We start from the raw sequence: 13,046 nt of genomic DNA on the forward strand, positions 1-13,046 counted from the left end.
TGTGATGAAATATTGCCCCATGTTGCTTTGTACAGAATAGGGCAACAACCACTTTTTTGTTTGATATCCACATGGTCTAGGCCTCCTACACCATATTTATGTTCAAATAACTCTTATTTTATTTAATAATGTCACTAATGTGTGAGAAGGGTCGTGCTGACCATTCAGGGATATATATATAGAAAGTAAGAAAGTAAGAAAGTAAGAAAGTAAGAAAGAAAGAAAGAAAGAAAGAAAGAAAGAAAGAAAGAAAGAAAGAAAGAAAGGCCATAAAGAGCGTCCTTTAAGTGGAAAGGGAAAAGTTTCAGCCTCATAAGCAAAGAAAACAAAAGCTTGTAAGCTGAGATTGCTCAAGCCTTCTTGTTGGTGACTTTCCAATCTGTCCTGCTGCTAATGAGCCCAGCACTCACTAAACGCTCAAGACACCGCCATAACAAAGCTGTACCTGTCATCCAGGATGCTCCCACCACCCAGAAAAGGAGCCATGAGTTTCCACTTTTGTGTGGCGGTGGAAGATGGTAGCAGTGGTTACTGAGGCCATCTGAGCTGTGGTTCTGGTTGTGTAAACCCCCCCTGCTGCCACCTGCCATTTCTGTGTGTTATCATAATGCCAAGTAACCACCAAGACAACATGTTGTCAGGGAGACTGTCTGTGGCCATACCCTGTGGATGTTACTAAGTTGGCCTGGCCCCCATATGACACTCCACTGCTGTGTTCTGGGGAAGTCTATCTCTATTTGTTGTGTGATACTATGCCTCGGAAGATATGAACAAACCTCTTCATTCCACATGGGGAACAGACAACAGATCGAAGTAAGGATACCACCAAATTCTAATGTGGTGAGTCAATGCATTGCTTACAGGAGTATAGGGGAGAGGTTACTTACAGGAGTGGAAATGACTCAGAGACAGCTGCATCACTGAAGTCCACCCAGGTCTGGATGATGGGTCACTAAAGCTAGAAACCTGCATTGTACTGCATAATCAGCAGGGAACTCAACAGGTTGGAGCATCTTTTCTAGGTAATTTGGCTGCTTTCTATGGCTTTTTCAGCTCAGCTGGCCACTGTCCCTTCCAGGGAGCATAGCCGGTCTAAGAGGGTCCCTCAGCCGTCCCTGTCATTTTCATTTACACATGGGAAACTCACCTAGTAGATCTGGTGAGTTTCAGGAACTTCTCAAGACTGTTCAGTTGTTTACTTCCTGATTACTAATAAGCTTCCCTTCAGGGTGGATCTTTTTATCTCTCAATCAATTACTTCCAAAGAAACTGATATACACTTTTGCCCCAAACTGATTGCTGTTTGTGACCTTTGACCTTTCTCTGTTTTTCAAGTACAATGCTTGCTCTTCCACAGAGACAGGATCATGGAAGTCTGGTCCCAGAACAGTACATCTATTAATCTATTCCTTTCTTTGAGAGCTAGAATCTACAGTCCCATTTTAGCCTTTAAAGGTAAAATAGTAAATAAAAGAGGTGCTTGGTGCTGGTTGTTGTCATACAATTGATAATAAAGGTAGATCATAAACAAACACATAATCACACATTATGGGAGTAATAAATGGTAACCTCAGAATAGAGGAGATACAGCATCCCCCCTCTCCACGTGTGTGTGTGTGTGTGTGTGTGTGTGTGTGTGTGTGTGTGTGTGTGATGGAGATATTTTAGTATGGTAAAGGACAGCCTCATTTTGAGCTGTTTTCGACTCATTAGCTTCTGTCATCTTGTCCACATCTGGTCATCTCACTGACTCTCCAGCAGCCAAATCTCAGGGATGGTGCTAAGTACAACATCCCTTTGGTTAAATTAGGCAGCTATGGCAACCATAATCACAACCCTGACTTGAGCATCTCTTGGTACCAGACTCTGTGTTTTGTGTATGTGATGTAATTTAATCTTTGTACTAATTATATAAGAGAATCTTGCCATTATTACTTCCTTTTCATGGCAAGAACATGAAAGCACAGCGTCTCAGAATTATCCCACATAGCATGAAGATCAAGGTAGAGTGAGCTGTGAAAATATTAGGGGAAGGAGGTCAAGATAAAGAAGACGGCAACTCAAGACCCAAGAAAGCAAAGTTTGGGATGCTTGAGGGACCACATTGGAGGCCAGTGTGGTTGGAGTGGAGTGTGGAGGCAGAGTGTGTTCTTAGCTGAATTATGTCCCCTTTAAGTTTATATACTAATGATTTGCATTAATTAGGAGCCATCATAGAACATAAGCAATAGCATACATATAGATAAGTAAGAATAGAATGGGCTTTATGGGCTCCCTTCCTGGGGTGATTGGTAAGGCCATGTTTCATCACCCCAGGGAAGGTCTCTCACACAACATGTCCCTAGCACCTTGTCTGGTCATCTTGAGAACTACAATAGGAAAATAGAAGGAACTGAGTTGTTCCAAGGACATCCAGAAGAGAGAAATTTGAAGATGCTTTGGACACAGGATCAATGCAGTTGGGAAGAGGGGAAGCATCCCAATGTTGGCTTTGGCTTTAGATAGACATGTAGACGGCTCTATATACAGTTTCCAGCTAGAAAACAGAGTACAATGACTTCCTTCCTGCTCCCTGGAAGGATATGGTAGGAATCAAGAGGCATTCTTTTGGGTGTTCACCATAAGAAAGAGGGAACTTGGGACACCTGCTGCACATTATTAAACCCAGTATATCTGATTTAAGTTTTTAAACTGATACACTGTAGCTGCATCTCCTTTGAGCATGCATGCTACATTATAAAGGTGGTTTTCTCCTGTAACCCCAAATGCCTCCTTGAAACAAAGCAGTTTTCCTGAGTTGGATGTCTCAACCTAATCAAGCTATTAAAAACCAAACTGCAGTGCAAAAAAAAGGTGCAGGCAGGCTCCATTTCTGTGCCAACTCACTGCAAAATTGGCCTTTACAAACTATAATTAGGAAAGAAGAGCCCACGGTGGAGCCAAATGGAGGGAAAGCCCAGCAGAGTGAGTGAACGCCAAGGGGATGGGGAGCTTCCATCCATGGGCGCTGCCCTCTTGGAGCTGTCTGCCCCTTTGCCTTCTTTCCCCATCGTCTCAGCCTGGGGCAGCTCCCACTTCTCAGGAACCTTAGGATGCAGGTACAGGAGGATCAGCGTCCAGTATTGGTCTGCATGGGATGTCCGGAGGTCAACTGACACTACGGCCGAATCTCAGAGGAACCTTCCTCTTCTTCCAGGAGAGGGTTCGCTGAATGCCTAATCAGGCTGTAGAAGAAATAGAAAGACCAAACACAAAACAATAAGGCAGAGAGATCATCTCTTCCCGGGCTAGCTGTCAAAGTTAGCGTCAACCACGGTTCCTGTCCCAGCAAAGGAGGAACAGGAGTAGGAAGGAAGGTGGCCCCAGACCACCTATCTCAGGGTTTCTTTCAAGTCTCCAAGTGATTTCACAGTGTAGGACTCCGTGTGATTAGTAGAAAGGACTACCAACTGATTATAGTGTTTCTACTTCACAAAGAAGCTATGGTATAACTAAGGGTAGTTGTGAGGTATTGTATTCCCACGTCACTTCTGCGTATCTTTGATAGTTACAGAGGAAAATGGACTCAGCTGTTTTGGTCCCAGAGGCAGGAAGCAACTACAAGTAAGGAGACGTGTGTTGTGTTCTACTCACAGATGTTGTAGAATATTATTTTAAGACCCGTTACATTTGTTTACACTGTGGAACATTTGTTTAATAATGCAAAGATGTGTTGCATTCTTTTAAGTTTCATTTGTTTAACTCTGTGAAGCTGTGCTAATTTGCCTGTCTAAAACACCTGGTGGTCTAATAGAGCTCTGAACAGCCAATAGCGAGGCAAGAGAAAGAATAGGTGGGGCTGGCAGGCAAAGAGAATAAATAGAAGGCAAAAATCTCAGAGGAAGAAGAGAGATCAAGGAGCAAGAGGAGGAGGAGGATGCTAGGGGCCAGCCACCCAGCTACCCAGCCAGACACGGAGTAAGAGTGAATGTAAGAATTATAGAAGTAAGAGAAAGTAAAAGCCCAGAGGCAAAAGGTAGATTGGATAATTTAAAGTTAAGAAAAGCTGGTTAGAAACAAGCCAAGCTAAGGCCAGGCATTTATAATTAAGAATAAACCTCCAAGTGTGATTTATTTGGGAGGTGGGTGGCAGGCCCCCCAAAAGAGCAGAAACAACCAACAACACATACAAGAGGATATATATAGGGTGTGAGCATGGTACACAATCATTTTCTCCCTGATGTCTCTCCTGGTATCAAGACACATGCGGTAAGCCATGGGATGGCCTTTGAATGGACTGAGTGGCTGCTTCTCCTCTATCTTGTCAGTGAGGATTCCCTAAGAGGAGTGAGGCAAGTTTTGTAGGTTAGACTCCACAGTAAACAATGAAGAGGAAGTTGGGGTTGCAAAATAAAATTGAGTCCTCCACACAAAGTCCTGTATTCCCCTGGACACTGGGGAATATCTCTATCCTCCTATCTCTTTACCACCCAATATGTTCTGATAAATAACAGCTGTCTCTCTACTGGTGGGGGAAGTGAAGAGGGGATGGGGGGCTTGAGGGGGGTGGGGGTCTGATTTGTAGCATGGTATAGTTCCTGTGATGTCAATCCTCCCATTGTGATAAATTCCAAACATTCCAATGTGAGGTCACTGAATGAAGCATTAAAAAGAATATATGCAGTTTGTTCCAATGAACCGGAGAGGGCTGGAACCAGTTTCCCACCAATGTTTCATCTTCAGCCACGTGAACACATGTGAATTTCATTGAATTAATGCTGTTATAGGACTCAGATGTAAAAAAAAAAAATATAGAGATGCAAGCTTTAGGAATTGGAAAAGGGAGACCGTCTCTGCTTTAGGAGGCCAGACATTTAAAAAGAAGTATTGCCGGGCGGTGGTGGCGCACGCCTTTAATCCCAGCACTCGGGAGGCAGAGGCAGGCGGATCTCTGTGAGTTCGAGGCCAGCCTGGGCTACCAAGTGAGTTCCAGGAAAAGGCGCAAAAGCTACACAGAGAAACCCTGTCTTGAAAAAACAAAAAAACAAAAAAACAAAAACACAAAAAAAACAAAAAAACAAAAAAGTATCATAGAGTATATTTCAGCGTGTGTGGCAGGAAGCAGGTCAAAGTTCTAGTTGTCATTTTATGACAGTGTGACTGAAAATTAATATCCCAAATTACTCTGCACTTTGCAATAGAAACCTCCCTTTCACACTCTTTAAGAACTCTCTGGGATTTTTGTTCACTTGTTTTTGCAACATCGGTGATTGATTGGGCCTATTGGCTTGATGCATGCTAGGCACGTCCTCAGCCTGCTTAAAACAAACAAACAAACAAACAAACAAACACTACTGAGGGGATGTGTCCCTGGGAGCCCCTCCCACTATTAGGAGTTCTTTCTCACTTTCACCTAATAAATCTACATTTTCTTTGAAAAGCATTATTTGATACAAGGTCTCACTGTGCTGCCCAGGCTGACCCTAGACTACAGATCTACTGCCTCTGCGTCCTGAGCTACTGAGGTATGGACATGTACCACCATGGCTGGCTCTTTAAGAAATTCTTAGTCAAATCTTCAGGCTGTTTTTTTCACTTACATGAGTCACTGTGCTGTAGGTGATGTAGTATCAGGCCCCAAGATGATCAACTTATAAAGAGGGAAGGGTTGTTTTTGCTCACTGTTTTGAAGGTTTCAATCCACATTCAACTGACCCAATTGCTTTGGCTAGAAAACACAGGAGGGCAGAAAAAACAAACAAACAAACAAACAAAACAAAACAAATAAAACCAGCTGATATCACAAGCTAGAGAGTGGAGAGGGGTGAGGAAGAGACAGAGAGGTTCCAAATTCCCCTTCCAGGTGAGATCCCAAGAGTCCTGAAGACCTCCTAACAGTTCTGCTACATCCAATAGCACCACCCCAGTTACCAAGCTTCTAACACATGTCCCTGGGGAACACTGAAATCCTAAACTATAGGAACAAATACGAGGAAATACAATTCTTCTCAGAGGATGTCACAGTGTCACAGACTAAAACCAGATTCTACTTACCAGAGAGCATTGAAGTCCAAATCCATCTTACAATCCTCTCTTATTTATTCAAATCAATAACAGGATTGTAAACTCCAGGAGATAAATAGCTTGGTTCTGCTAATTCTACATCACTGGTGTCTAGAAATGTGCAGGGGAAATGCTCAATAGATACTGTTTGTTTGGGAGTGGCTTTTTGAACATGTACATAGTGCTTAGTGCAGCGTGGAAATTATATGAATTGGCACAATCCAATATGACAGCCACTAACCACAAGCAGCTATGAACACTGGAAAAGTAGGTCTCCTGAAGTTAACAAAGTGAATTTTAAATTTTATCTCACTTTACCGTCTTAATTGAGATAGCCTAGGTAACCAATGGCTACCACGATGGATATCACAGTAATAAGCCTCCTAAGGAGGCTATGGTGTGTGGATCAGCAGTGCTGGTACCATCTGGAAGCTTGTTAAAAGTATAGAATCTCAGGATCCACCCTTGCCCTAGGGAACCAGAATATAGTTCTCTTCCGTATGTGTATATACTCATCAAAGTCTGTGAAGCTCTTATGATCAAAATATACTGTGTTTTAAAAGTCTAAGAAGTTTTCTGTCATGTTGTCACCTTCATCTCCCTTATTGCATTTGATCCTCATTAAAAAAAAATATACACCCTGGTATCACTCTTCCCACTTTATAGATGAAGTCACTGAAGCATTGAATGATTGTGTTATTTGCTTAAAGCCACAAGATGGAAAGGGGAAATGAGACTGGGAGCCAGGCTTTCTTCTGTTAAGTTCTCACTCTGCACTGTCCAATAAGCTGGACCCAGGCGACTTCAGCATCACCATTTCTTTTGACACTACTCTAAATGGAATAATATCTCAACTTTTTCCTGCTGGCAACATGAGTGGCAGGTTTTGTAACTGATAGCAGAAATGGGCTGGGATAGAATTGTAGAGGCAGGTAGAAACTTGGCTATTAGCTTCCAGCCTCCTCAAGCATAGCTGAGAGAGAAGGAATTAAGACATGGCCCAGACATAATGGCAACATTCCTTTTAACTAGAAAGTGTGGTCTCTTTCTTACTTATGTATATGTATTTTCTTAAGCATATGATTTCATCATCTGAAAGGATTGGAGTTATTTTTTTTTCCTAACAAATTTTGGATTACATTTTTGGCTTCTTCCCTTTGACACTTTGCTTTCTCTTGGTTTTACTGAAAAAAAAATATGGATTGGTGAGGAGTAAGAATAAGGATGATATTGAAGATGTATAGTTAGGACACAACTGCAGACTCCCAGGTAAAGTTATACTGATCTGAACTATAACACGAGAATAGAAGTTTCTATTAAGATACTCTATTAAGATCTTCCCCTTAGAAGATCCCACAGGTGAAGGAAGAACTCTCTCCAAGATGACTGAAGGTTGGATGAAAAGGTCAGAGAGAAATAAGCAGTGACTTCAAATATGAACTCCAATCAAAGAAAGGTCACAAGGGCTGAGACCACAACCAGAGCACTTGCTCTGCTGTCTATCAGGCTTGCATGAAAGCATCGCTCAGATTTGTATTAGCTGGATTAATAAATGAATTTAGTGATGGCAAGCTATTTCCCAAAGCAAAGTTGAGAAGAAGTCTGTAATAAATGTGTGCTGCCCAGTCATTGTGGGCACCTTCTACAGACACCCTCGTCCTGACTAACTTTCACTACTGAATAGTCCTTGTCTTTGCAGAAATGAAGTCCTCAAATAAAGGGACTTTCTGTAATACATGGGCCAGCCACCCACCAAACAAAGCACAAAATGACTGCATTGAACCTGGGTCTCACCAATCTGTCAGGACTAGTTGGCCCATAAGCTCCAGGATCCTCCTGTCTCTGCCTCCCAGGAGCATGCTGCTTGGATTTTTGATTATTGACCTTTTTAAGTTTACTTTGTTTTGATTATCTTGTTCCTGAGTAAGTACAGGGTAGATGTTTTAAGAAGATCTCAGAGCCTCACAAGAGACCTAGGGCTTCTTTATGTGTGCCACAATGTCCAGGGCATAAGGAAGACCTTCAAGTAGATAAGGATGTCTCCCTAAAAGCAGGAGCGGTAGTATGATTAGGACTTTCCTGGGGAAGCTTAGAAGCAGGACTCCTGGGAGATGGTACAAATGATTCATACGAAGTTTCCATCAATCCAATCAATATCCTCAAATTGTACAAATATTTAAAGTCCCCCAAGCAGGCAACGTGTGGAGATCAAAACCAAAAGTGGCACAACAGACATCATGAGGCTCACCTTTGCTGGATCTTTGTCAAGCAGCTGGCCTGGCTTTATGACTTTTGCCGTTCTCATCAGATAGGGCCGTGCCATAAGATTTTTTTTTTCAGAGTCCTGTCATGTCTATGAAAGCAGTTCTAAGAAGTGAAAGCTTTCCCACATTGCTTGTATGTGTGGTTTCTCTCAGTGTGGATCCTTGCATGTTTTTGAAGGTATTGGGAATGAATGAAGGTGAGCTGGTTAATTTTGTTGATTGGATTGGATTAAAAATGCCTAGAGAATCCGTGAGAAACGCACCTGCCAGGAATATCTTCGAATTCCCAAAGAGGTTTAACTGAGGAGGGAAGGGCACAGATGGAATGTGAATGGCCCTAATTCCATGGGCTGGAGAGCTGGACTGAATGGAAAAGGAAAATATCAGAAAGGTGCCAACATTCCCCTTTTTCGGCTTCATGGCCCACCAATATGTGAGGTGTATTAGCCACATGCGCATTCCCCAGCCCATGCAGCTACTGCCACCACAGTATATCACAGATAGGGGCCGCTCCTCCAGTGATGCTGAGCTTCTCTAAAGAACTATGGCCCACCACAGTCCTTCCAGAAGGTCCTAACAGAATCGAACTAATTCTATAATCTTTGTGTAATGCAAATGAAAACAAGTGCCTGTTATTATAACTTACTAAACATACTGGAGTTATCTGCCACACAGCAAAAAGAAAACAGTGGAGTATTTATGTATATAAAGGTTTGCAAATGTATCTGCCATGTTTATTTGTATATGCTTATGTACAATATATGTAATTATAGCAATATTGTTTTTGTTTCATTATTTATGGGGTGTGTGTGTGTGTGTGTGTGTGTGTGTGTGTGTGTTCTATGTATTGATTTTCATAATCAAGATTTGGATAGCTTTCCATATGGATATGTCTAGATCTAGTCCATTCCCTGTAGTAACAGTCAGAAAAATCTCTCTAGATCATACATTTGGTCAGACTGCATGGCTAACCTGCATTGCTGACAGATGAAGGCAGTCACCAGCAGTGCTCCTGGCTGTCACAAGCCCTTCCTAAAGGGGGATCTAGATGGAATATCGGTGTCCATCATAGCATCTTTGTGTACACAGGCCCAGATTCAAATACATCCTGGAAGCATGTTCTGCTACTTCTTTGGTGGGGAGGGGAGAGCCCAGAAGAGGAAGTAAGTAAGATAGGCCACAGCCCCTGCTTTCGTAGTCTTCATTGGAAACACAACTGATATTTATCATCTCCCTCATCTACCATCTATTCCAGACTCTTTGATCCCTGGCAAGTACCTGCTCTGGATGGCCTGGCTGGTAAGAGTGACCCAGACATGCACCCTGAGAGCTCTATGCCCTAGTCATCATATTCTTTTGCCACTGAGCGTCTTACATTTGTACACTTACTGTCAAAATGGTACAAGCACCAAAAAGCAACCAGTTAAATCATCCATGTAACAGATATATTTCCCCCACACACCACATTTTGTTCTGTCAGGTGAATTCTACCTTCAGACAGCCAGTCCACTAACCTGATTTCCTTTCCATTGTTGAAAACTAGGATGTTTTAAAATCCTCCCCCCACTCCCCACCCCCGTGTGTGTGTGTGTGTGTGTGTGTGTGTGTGTGTGTGTGTGTGTGTGTGTGAAGTTTTAGGAAAATACAAATACCAAAGAGAGGACTGTCCACCCTTCACTGAGTGATATGGAGGAATACTACTTACTGGCTTGCTCCTCATGGCTTGCTCAGCCTGCTTTCTTATACACCCTAGGACCACCCACCTGAGGGTGGCACCACCCACAGTGGACTAGGCCCTTCTACATCAATCACTCATCAGGAAAAATGCCCCACAGGCCAATCTGATGGAGGCAATTCTTCAAGTGAGGTTTCCTCTTCATGGATGGTTCTAGTTTGTGTTGACAAAAATTAACAGTATAAGACCCCAGACCACACATTCTAGAAGATTCCTTTTATGTGAGATATCATAACAGAACCCTTTCATGCCCTTAAAAGTAAGATAATGCTTAGGTGTGAGAAGAGCATCCTGGAGGGATCATGTGGGCCTCCTGATGCTTTTGTTTGGAAAATCCAGCTATTGATAGCCTTTGTACATTCTAACTCTTTTAGCTAATTGATTGGGGATCTATTAGATTACTAATAAGAAGCAGAAGAAAAGAAACAAACAAGAGTGGTAATGATAATAGAACTAATCCAAATGATTACTATGAAGAGATTTCATTTCAGCCAGCTTCCATCTATAGGGAGGAAAGGGCACATTTATTTGGCCATTTTGTTCCTATTGTTTTCCCCAAAGTACCCCTGTGATCACCGAAGTGTCATGCTGTGGAATAATTTACGCTTGCTCCAACCTACTTTGGGAAGTTCAGAGCAATGGGCTGCAGGGCACAGTTGTAAGCAGCTTTGAAGTCTGATTGCATTATTTCTATGTAATGCAAATTGACAAGCTCTCTAAATTAGGCAACTAACTAGAAAATGAAGTCTGAAAGCCAGTTTTAGTATAGCAGTCGGGATTCTGCCCCCAGGACATATCTGTGGCCAGGGCTTGGGTCTGGAGTCATTTTCCTCACAGGGAATTTGGATGCTAACTAGGAGGGAGAAGATCAAGTGGAGGGGCCAACAGATATATCTAGGGGGTTGAAATGTTTGAGGGGTTATTAAGCAAATATTTGTATGGTTATTTTTATATGTCAAATCCAGTAAGGGCTCACTCCATAAATAATGAGTCGTTTAACCCTTTCAACAAGCCTGTGAAGTAAGCAGAATTACTGTCATCCTCTGTGTGTGTATGCGTATGTGTGTGTGTGTGTGTGTGTGTGTGTGTGTGTGTGTGTGTGTTCGTACACATGCACACATACATGCATGTTGCATATGTATGTGATACACGCATATGAGTTTATGGATGTGCTCACATGGAAGCCAGGGCAGGATGTAGGGTATCCTTCCTTTATCACTCTTCACATTGTTTTGGTCACTTACTGAACCTGGAGCTCACTGACTCAGCGGGACAGATCTTCCTGTCTCCACCCTCCAGTACTAGGATTACAGGCACAAATCAACACCCCCCAACTTTTTACACTGGTGCTGGGATCTGAACCCAGGTCCTCCTGTTTGCATCACAAGGACCTTGCTTACTGCGCCATCTCTCCACTCCCATGGGGCACATTTCTTTATGCATCCTTCCCTAATGTCTGAGTACCTGACAAATGTAAGACCTCACTCTAGATGATGTGTAGAGCACTATGGTCTCTGTGCTGTCTGTTTTAATTCATATCTCACATGATCCCCCAATGTGTTATGACTATTCCCAATTCCCACAAAACTAGGTTCTAAAAGATTTCATGGGTTTCTGTGGCCACACAACTTGTGAGTCTTCAATTCATTCCAGTGGCAGAGAGAAGAAAGAACTCATTTCATAAATGTTCTTGGATGATTTTGTGAAATTATCATAGACTAGGCATGGCAGCACATACCTGTTATCCTAGTTACTGAGAGGCTGAGGCAGGAGAATTGTTGAGTTGAGTGTCATATGTTCAGGGAAAGCCTAAACAACTTAGTTTATATTTGATCTCAAAGCTAAACATCGCAAAGATCAGGGAGAGGAGGAATACCGTTTCTCAGAGGTGTGGCCACTGTTGCCCCCACCCATTCTTCAAGTAAAGAACCCTCAACCCATGCTCATACAGGCTAATTAAGTGAAGTGGTACACACACATACACAGGCGCACACACATACACAGGTATATAAGCACACACACACACACACACACACACACCAAGTAGGAAGAAGCAATTTTATGGGAGAGAGGAGAAAAGAAGGGGAGAACGATGGGGAGGCTTTAATCAAATAGCATTCTATATATGTATGAAGTTATAAGGAAATAAATAAATTACAAACCATAAGCCCAAAAAAAAGTTTTAAAATATTAAGTACATATAGCCTAAAATTTCTCATCTTAAGTGTTCAATTGGGTAGTATTAATTACGTTTACTTTATTGTACAGCTAACTTCCAGAACTCTTGAGCTTGTAGACTGAAACAGCGCCCCTTAATTTCACCGCCCTGAACAGAAGTGAACAAACAGCTCTTTGAGATCCTGCTTTCAATTCTTTTATGTCAGCAAGTTTCTTATGATCAACTACTAATATGAAACCTGGTGAGTCTATGACGAGAGAAAGCATTGTGAAAGTCAGAGTCAATGTGATTCTGCGAGACTGAGACTTTAGGGATTAGACTCCGGAATTCAAGAAGCAGATAGAGAGGGGCACCCTCCTTCTGCATCATTCCCACTCCCAACAATGCAGTCCTTGCTCTTGGACTTTCTCATCATTAACTGGGCAGTGCCTCTAACACCTGGGTCAGCATCCTCTGCTATGACCAACTCATCCATCTCAAGATACAGTCCAGAACTCAGTGCTGTGTGGACTCTTGGCTGCAGCCTGGCTATGAGAACCAGTTTTCAAAAACTCATTTTCAACCCAACTGACTGACCCATCCAGTGCCACATGGCCCCTGGTCATAGCATACACCTGGGATCATAGCAAGTGACAGTTTCAAAGTAAAGCTTTCAAAGCTCAGGCTCCAGATTAGCAGTGCCAAAGGGTCACTATCCTGGGGAACAATATTATAGTGAGAATGAGAATTGGACAAAACTTGGGTGATGTCTCAACTCATAACGTGCTTACCAGAAAAGCATGAATTCAGACCCCCAGAACCCATGTGTTATGGTTTTACTTCTGTT

At 42.5% G+C, this 13,046-nt stretch overlaps 1 long non-coding RNA gene across 1 annotated transcript; it reads left to right on the forward strand.

Moving 5' to 3' along the window:
* Positions 1-451: 451 nt before the first annotated feature.
* On the forward strand, positions 452-12,482 carry LOC121822446 (uncharacterized). Its single transcript, XR_006063562.2, has 3 exons — positions 452-840; positions 9,562-9,605; positions 12,310-12,482. It is a non-coding gene; the product is annotated as an uncharacterized LOC121822446 (long non-coding RNA).
* The last annotated feature ends 564 nt before the right edge of the window (positions 12,483-13,046 follow it).

Source organism: Peromyscus maniculatus, chromosome 14 (assembly GCF_049852395.1).
Source record: "Peromyscus maniculatus bairdii isolate BWxNUB_F1_BW_parent chromosome 14, HU_Pman_BW_mat_3.1, whole genome shotgun sequence".
In the NCBI taxonomy this organism is placed as follows: domain Eukaryota; kingdom Metazoa; phylum Chordata; class Mammalia; order Rodentia; family Cricetidae; genus Peromyscus; species Peromyscus maniculatus.